Below are 9,482 nucleotides of genomic sequence, written 5' to 3' on the forward strand. Positions count from 1 at the left end.
GGGTAGTTAACCCTGGGGCACTGAGCCAGCCCTGTCCAGCCAGACCTTCCACATACAGTGGAAGGTGGTGAAGTCCCTGCTGTGTATGAGAGGAACTCATACTTCCAGAAAAGCTGTGTGGATTTCTTCACCCCTGGGCAAAACAAAGCCATCCGTGAGGTTGTCTCTGCTCAAGGCCCTGGACACGCACAGGAGGATGGTGGAGGTCCAGTGCCTGAGAGGCCATAAATTCAAGTTGTATAATGTAAATTTTTTTTATAGAACTACTGTGTATTGTTACGGAAGGAATAAGAGGTGGGCTGGCCTGATTTGAGAGGATCAGGACAGAACCTGCCCGTGTCTCTGACCTGAGGTGCGGGGCTGCGGCTGTGTCGGTGCCAGGCGGGGCGCAGCGGTGCCTGAGGTAACGGGGGAGAGGGAGGTCAGGTGACCCGGATGGACCAATCACAGCGCTCCTGCCCACGGCACTCGGTTTAAAATGGCGCCACAGAGCACCTGACCCAGGCCTCTGGCTTTCTTTGTGCTTCACCATCATCATTGTTATTACTACTTCAATAAACCTATCCTAGTTCGTTTTTTCTCCACCTTAAAGTCTCTCTTCTTTATTACCATTTTTATATTCCCCTGGGAGGGCAATGGAGGCACAATGGAGAGCATCTGTCATGGCTAAAACCTGACAAACATCTACTGGGTATTATTTTGCTATGGTTTTTATTTTTCCAAATCTGAAATGGTGACACAGAATATGGCAAAGCAACCCACAGTACTAGGAAAGCCTGGTTTGATCTCCACTGTGAAGGTTTGGGTTACCCCATGAACATGAGATACACAAGAATGCAAATTTAACTGTGATATTTTTTATATTTTTTGGCAAATTCAACTGAGCTTCAATTAACCAAACTAATGCAGTGCATACTTGGAAAAGGTGCTTTGCAGACATGCCTCACCTGAGATTCTCTGCAGGTAGTTAAGTTTCAAAGTTACACCAAAAATACAAGAAAAAAAAATCCTACATTTGCTGGATGATATGCTTGCAAAAACTGCTTTGTTCCATTTTAGTGAAAACAACATCAGAGACAAAGCTGTTGCACTTCATGTAAAACAGAAGACATGTTGACCCATCTGAGAAACTAAGATATCTACTGATTTAATAACATCACATGGATTAACAGTATGCTTGCATTGATAATCCTACAGGGCTCAGATGACAGAGCCAGAAGAAACAGGTTACTGAGCTTGGCAATGGCTTTTCTGTCTTGTCAGTGTTGCTCAGTGCTGATCCTACCTAGTTTCAGAGAAAGTCTCATATTTTGGCTCTGAAAGAAACAAAAAAAACCCACCACCCTCTCTGTTTTCACAGATTTAAGAGATTTAAATTCAGGCAGTCTGTGAAACTTCATAGAAGCAAAAACTTCCTACAGCTCATCTAGAACTTAAAAGAGGTGTTTGCTCATTCTGATTGATGTTTTACACTCTTCATGTGAGACAATTCCCTCCACTGATCTCCCCCAGTGGTCTTAATTTCAGAACAGAAGAGTTGTATCATTGAAGCAGACTGCATGGTGAGATGGTAGAATAAGTTGTAGAGAAACTCTTATGTCATATGGGAAAACTTTGAAAGCAAGTTAAAGGTGTTTAGAGTATTACAAAATGATTGATAAGTCCTTCCTTTATCCGCTTTTTGGACATTATTAGAAGAAATGCTATAACAACCATCCCTAGAAGTGTGCTAATTTTGCTGTTCAGTATCAGCAAGACCTGAAAATTTTTACTTTTTTTCCTCCTTTGTTCCTGTATCTACACATCAAGAGGGCTGTGGAATAAAATTGCAAAGAGGCTACCACTAACAGGCACTGAAAATATGGGAAGAAAGAGCTTGCAGAGGTCTTCCCTTAATATGCACTTCCAGAAAAATATTTAATGAGAGTGCATTTCATAGCATGTACCAAGTTCTCTAACCCCCATTTCACAAACATACTTCATTGAACCAGGCACTAAACTCAATGCATAAATGAGCAATTGGATTCATACTGTTTGCCTGAAGGTTTTGCAGATGTGTGGACCTGTTCATATGCTTTAAGCAAAAACACTTCTGCAAGTAAAAACTTGAATGTGTCCTTAAAATTGCCCTTCTGAAAATAGCTCAGCCTGTTTGTAAGAATTCCTGCAACTTAGCACATGCTTTATCTTTAGCTCAGAATGTTAGCCAAGTAATAATCAGCACTCAGCAAGAATTAGAAAGTCAGTTTGTCACAGTGAGGTCATGGGGAAGATTATTCCTGCTTTATGTCTCCATTTATAATAAATATTCCATAGCCTGTCATGGAAAGGATGTAGAACATATTTATGCCTCCAGTCTCCCTTTTCACATACAATTCATCAACTTGTTCTGGTAAACTCAGTAGAAGCCTATTCTCTTTTGTTAGTTTTTACATGCCTCTCAGCTCAGAAGAACCAATAATCTACCTTAGAGTGCAACAGATATATTGTTTATCTTTGAAAGATAATACAGTACAGATCTAGAAGAGCAGAGGTATTTAGGTATTTCCTTTTAAGGAGGAACATAACTATAAATCTCTTTCTCAGAGTCAAGTCAAACACATGATGCACTCACAGCATATTTAGGCTGCTTATGACCATCTGTTGAGATACCATGATTCAATTTCACAACTTCATCCTACTCCTATCCAAGTATTCCTTGCCAGATAACTGTGGGGTTGGAAAAACAGCCTACATGACACTGTAATGGTTCTCTTTTCCTCTTTCATAAACACTTAAGGACAATCTAGAGCATTTCTCAGAACAGAAACATTCTCTTCTCTGAAAAAAGCAACAGGAAATGTGAGCAGTGTCTCACTGCATGGCAATGAGCTATTGGAGTAACTTGTGGGAGTCATTAAGGAATTAATACTACCCTAAGGGATCTCATAAGAACATCCTAGATAGTGCAGTTAGCTCAGCATCTGCATGTAAAAGTGCCAAGGAAAATGGTAATGAAGTTGGTTGTTGCATTGCTTGATGGGAGTACTATATGAAAACATTTTCTGCAGATGGGATTGACTACATTGGGAAAATCAGTAATCCAGTTTCAGTGTCTTAATAGTCAGAGAAGCCAGAGCAACTAGGCCAATGGGTGGCTTCAGACACAACATCTCCCATACCCAGATGGCCAGAGTCCAACAGACATTAGACTATTTTCCTATGTCCTCAGATTCTCTAAGGGAATAAGGCAAAGGAGCTGGTTGTGGTATTTTTACACAGACTGGATACTTCTTGTACCAGGAAATTCCTTTTAGAATATGTGGACAACAACACATACCAACCCCAATCTGCAACATGGAGTTGCCAGGTTTCAAAACAGGTTGAAGAAAAGCTCTAGGTTGCTTTTCTTTTCTTTTCTTTCTAAAGATCTTAACAGCACTGCAGTGACCATACAACTTCAAAAATAAATAACAAAATAAATCAGATTGAGGTATTATTATAAACCAGGTCTCAAACCACTGAAATGCAGGAAACAAAACATGTCAGCTAAGATTTCAGCAGGATGGTATCTCAGAAAGACTATATCAAGAAATTGGACAACAAACAGAAAAAACCATTTCTCTACAAGACATGAAGATACATGTTGTATCTATATCTACTATAAATATAAACCAAATATTTTAATGCCTGTTCTCGAAGGAACTTGAGAATAGTTATTTCTTCTTATAAAACATATGGGAATGATCATGATGGAATTGCTCTTTCAGAAATTCAGGCATGAAGTTTTGGGGAACTTCCAGTTGTACTTCAATAAAATAATGGCTTAGAGAGAAAACTACATTTTTTTCTATGAAGAAAGTTTCTAATCCTGCTGTTCTTAATCCTATAATTCTTACCCAAATGGCTTTCACTGAAGTCTACTGCCTAAAGTACTCTCAAGTGAATGAAAAGTAATAATGAAAAAACTAGTTACATAGATAAGCTTCACAAAGACAAGGGCCTTGGAAATAGAGAGGAAGAAGGATTTTTTTTTTTTTTTTTTTTTTTTTGCTTTAATACTGAGAATCTGTTAAAATCTTATGTAACTCCATGGAGTTTTTCACCCAATTCACAGAACTGTTATTTTAGGAAAAAAAAAAAAAAAAAAAGGATGAATGAGTTAAATGAACAGTTAAAAAACAATCACACTGAGAGCAAAGCAGTAACCACATCTAGGTGTTGAAAGATGTCAGAATATTTATTTTCAAGTCTTTACAATTATCATCTTGCTCTGATGACCTGAAGATAAGTAACCTTACCTCCAGCTCCTGATCTTTCCTCCAAAACATACATTCCCTCTCAATTGAGGGTCTGACATGGGTAATTTTCTAAACCTCTCCCTAAAAGCCCCTGACATCAGCACCCAGCCATTAGCTCTGGGTGCCTTAACTTTACAGTCGCCTTGTCTCATTTTTCATATCCAGGAATTATGAGTATTTCAACATTGAGTTCACTGGTCATTTCCATCATTATTCTAAGCAGGATTTTGTGACATTTTTGTTTTGGGTCATTTCAGTTCTCTAACATAAAGCTGCTGGTAATCTGAACAACAGACTTTGCATTCTGATATATACACATACACAGAAACTCACATTGCTTGTAAAAGACTGGTGTTTATCTGAACAAAATGTCAAGTGATCTTAAAACCCCCAGGTTTTTTTAGTCTTTCTGAGGCTGCAGCACTTGACAACTATGAGCATGGTGTATAAAACAGTAAACAGTTAATACTGTGTAACTGTCCTTTTCAACCAGCCATTTGCATTTGAGGGAGTAGCATAAGCATCTTGATGCTCCAGTTGGGGAAAGGAGGCAAAAAGTTCTCTCTTTCAAAGTAACACCTATCACACCTGCTTAGAATTCAGGAAAGCCACCTTAAAACCTATAAACAATCCTACCTTCCTTATTGAATCCTTTCCTATGCCACAAGTATTTTGCTGAATAAATCTTAAAGCAAATAATTTTAAAAATATCAACAGGCAAGCCAGATGAAAAGTGAGAATAAAGGATTAAAAACCTGCAACACATAAAAATATGAGCACTGAAGAACAGTGTTCTACATCACTGGTAACACATCTTCAGTTAAGACGGACTACACAATAAGCCTGTCTTAACAGCCTTATGCAGGCCCATTAACAACTATATTTACAAAATCCTATAAAAAAAATGCTGAATACAAGCCTGATTCAATATAGCTAAATCCTACTTCTTGAAGCAAGCTAATGTAGCACAAGTGCAGCACTCAGATCTCTGGTGCTGAACAACACTTAGAGCAATGTACAATGCAATCTTGGAAGCCAGGCAAAGACAGATGGAAATGAACAATAAATGACTGGGTGGTTAGAGAGATAAAAACTCTCCCAACATTTTATCTTCTCTCTGCTTCTCCTTGTAACTGTACCTTTACACAATCAATTCAAGCCCCAGACTTTCCTTCTTGACACTGGAAATGGCACAAAGTGTGCTTATGACAGAGTGGAATGTGCTTAACTACACACGCACAAAAAAAAACCCAACCAACCAACAAAACTAAAATCTGAAGGTAAACTTTGAGAGCAGATACACCATGAAAGGTTTCTTTAAAATAAGACATTTTTGTTATTTCTTTTGTTTTTCCATATTGTTCCTTAATCTTCCTCCTAGAGGGATGTCTGAGCAACAGCAAGAGATAAGCAGAGAGGAGATGAAAGAAGGAAAGTTGCAGCTTTGGAAAAGTAAAATCTATTTCTTCTTGTCTAGCTCTCTAGTATCACCTGCAGCAATATAGAAAAGCAGTGGCAAAGGTGCTGGAGTGGGAGTTTTGCTGCAAGCTTGTGTTACAATTGGTGCAATTTTGCATTGCACAGAGTACAGTCTTTTTCATCCTTCTCATCAGGTTTAATTGTATTTGACACTTACAAGTAAACATATACCACGTTACTTCAAAACACTGTAAACGGTCTTTCACTGAAATTTATGTTGCTCCTGTGGGGCAGAAGGGAGGACAAAATACCCAAGTGGTTAAAAACTAGATTAGTTACCAAACAAGTTCCCGGGCTCAATAAACTACAAGAGTCAGTGAAAACAGGTTTCATATAGGAGGATTGGTGCCTATGACTGCTATATACCTCATTGCCACAGATACTTCAAAGATACACTGGATTACTATTTTTTTCCTTTCACCAAATGAGCAGTGTGAGACCAATATGGTCTCTTCCTCTGCATAGAAGAAATACCTTGCAATATGTGCTTAGTGCTGAAGATACATTTATAATGGAGCCTTAGATTACTTCATCAAACAAAACAAACCCACCATGCTGGAGTTCTTACACACCATTTACATCATACTGCTTCTACTGTAACTATTACTTTCCATCCCCATTTTCTAGGCTCAGAGAGGGTACAATAAAAACCATTTTCAACTGAATTAGCCAATTTAGAATCAATCAGTTTTATTGATGCAAAGGACAGAGGGATTTCTGGTAATAAAAGAAAATATACACCTCCACTTGAAGCTTCTGCTAATTTAGATTTCTTGCTTAAAAGCAGAAACACACTTTCAGCTGTCCCTTGTGACTAGTTTCTGATGAGAATGTTTTTGGCACGGAGCACTAAATCAGTGCAATGAAGGACACTACTCCCTGGCACTGATGTAGTGTGTTTTTATGGCAAAACCATACTGATTTCAGAACCATTCTGCAGTCAGGCATTTCAGAGTGCTGCAAAGACTTCACAAGAGTTGTAGCACTGACTTTTATCAGTCTTGTCAGTTTGATTGGGTTGTATTCTAGCTTCAGAGATGCCAACTATATAGTAATATTTTATTTCTTGTACCTCTGACAAAGACTGTATTATCCAGCTCTAGAAATGTACTTAGAGCACTGTAAATAAAAAGTAAAATTTCTCAGGACTAAGACTGCAGGTTGTGAAAAACAAGAGGGCACATTCAAAATAGAAAACCAGTAGCATTTTGTAGCCTCTAGTTAAACGTTATTGCTATTTTAGCAATATTGAATATTAATGGAGAAAGCTGTACTAACTTTGCCTTGGGTCACAGGGGAGATCAGTGCATGGGTTCAGAAAAACACCTCTGCCTACCCATCTCCCTCCATGGTAGTTCCCTATCCTAGGGAACACTTGCATTCACTATAAAATAGTCTTATGATTAAATATCAAAATTACGTACAGAATAGGAAGACTAATTCTGCTGAGCAGAACGCATAACGCACACCGTAGCATATATAGAGCACAGAGACAGTGCTTCTGAAGACAGCTCCTTACCTGCATCTAGTGCCTACTACTACCACCTTCTACTACCTACTACATGGGTTATTTTGCAGAATTGCTTATGTGTTCAGTATTGCAGATGACAATATCAACTCAGCTAATGGAGTTTGCTTCAGCTGACACAGCCGAGAGCAAGAGCTGCAGAGTTTGCATTTGTGTTGTGTTGAACCTGATCCAACATCCATTCCAGCTGACAGAAAGACTCTTGTTGACTTCAGCATGCATTAGATTAGGCCCTTGGTGCAGTCAGATGCAGTGACATTGTTTGAATGCTTAAATTCTTGAACCTTTATTCTATATAGATATTTCACAACTAAAGAAACACATATAAGACAGAGAATGTTATTTTTCCCTCCCTTTCAGTGCTCATTTTACAGTCTACCACAAAAAAATAGCAGTTTCTCCAAGCTGTTGAGCAACCTTCCTAACTTTTACATGCTTTTGTTCTTAGGAAAAAAATAAATCAAAGTATCAGCTGCATTGTCTCAATATCAAACAGCCACTTCAAAGCGTTGACTGTCTTGTTTTTTTCCAATATTTAGCAGTTCAGAAGTGGATTGTGTTGTGAGTTGAAAAGAATCAGCCAGTTCACTTGGTGAATTACAAAATCCTAGCTAAAACCCTCTTCCATTTCAAGCAGTCCCTACATCACACAAGGCCATAAGCTGCCTTGATCACGGATGAGGAGAAAACGTTGTCTCAAGAGACCAAGCTGAAAACTTCTCAAATATCACCTCATGCTAAACACTTTAAAACTTGCTAAATACTTTAAAAACAGTTTCAACAGTCTGATTACCCTCTCTCCCTCCCTTGCTTCTAGAATTGCTATTGTTTCTAAAATCCACACCATCCATGTAGGAGTGATTCCTTTGTAAGTGTAGTTATCTGGTGCTTTGTCATACTATTACTGTGATTAAACATATTAGTTCTCAGCAGGAGCTTCTACTGACAAATCATCAGACACTAAAAGGGCTTGGGAGAAAAGAGGCTGAATATGTTAACAGGATTTTCCTTGTCTTCTGTATTTTTTCTATCTGTAAAGTGCCTCCACAATACAAGATGTCACAACTATGATCATTTAAGTTACTTAATTATCTTACACTGTACTCTTTGTCCTTCCTATCAGGAAACCCTCTCCTTCTATTGTTTATCAGAACAATGCCTGCACTTAGTGACAGGGCTATGACCAAGCCTTACCAAATTACATGCCATTGGGATCCAAAATCAAGGTGAATTCTATTACTATAAAAAACATGTTTTCTTTTGTGGTTGTTTTTTTGTTGTGTTGGGAGTTTTGTCTGGTTTTTTTAAACTTAACCTAAGGTGGCGTAATAATGAAAAATTACATATCCTGGAAGATTGTTTCATGAGAACGAAGATTACAGGCTGTCCGTGGAAACAATCTACTTGAGGTATTTCCTAGAGATCCAGTCACTGTCATAGTAAGATTTCAATGTGTGAGGCAGATAAATATGGATGGCAACTGAGCTGCCAACTGACCTTGTAGGCTTGGGATAGATTTAGTCACTGCTGCCAAAAAAATTTTCAGGTACATCAGAGATTTGTGCCCAGGGGTCCTCTTCTTACCCAACTAACTTGTAATCACAACTGTCAGTTTCAGAACATTTATATGACCCTGTGGAGTGTAATGCGAGTCAACCATCTGAATGTGAAATTCGTTAGACAACTGCAGCATGCTCAGTGGGAGCAGATTGTGAGACAAGGGTGATGTATAAGGGAAGATGAAAGAACAGGTTAAAGGGTTCCTGCAGTGGTTTTGCAGGTTTGGGAATAGGTGTGCACATATTATGTGCCAATGTGCCTTCTCACACACCTCAAGAGATCATTTGGATGCTGTGAAAAACTCAGCAGTAACAGAACCTGACACCTATCTCTTTCACTATCAGGCTATAGCAATGATTGGACTACACTTTAATAAGTCTTGTCATTCCTTGTTTATCAAGGACATCAGGCTTTGAAAGCACAATTTGCTAGATTATAATTTTGCTATAAGAGGTGTGAGCAGCCCTCCTCTTACCACTCTACCCATTACTCACAGCACCTCTTAGCCTATGCCAATCACTCATCTGTAAATCATACTAATTGTATGAAGAGGTTTTGAACACTACTAACTTGTGTCTAGTACAAGCAGGGTTTATTTGATATACATCCCCCACTTATACTCACTTTTCCCTTCA

Source organism: Heliangelus exortis, chromosome 13 (assembly GCF_036169615.1).
Source record: "Heliangelus exortis chromosome 13, bHelExo1.hap1, whole genome shotgun sequence".
NCBI lineage: Eukaryota > Metazoa > Chordata > Aves > Apodiformes > Trochilidae > Heliangelus > Heliangelus exortis.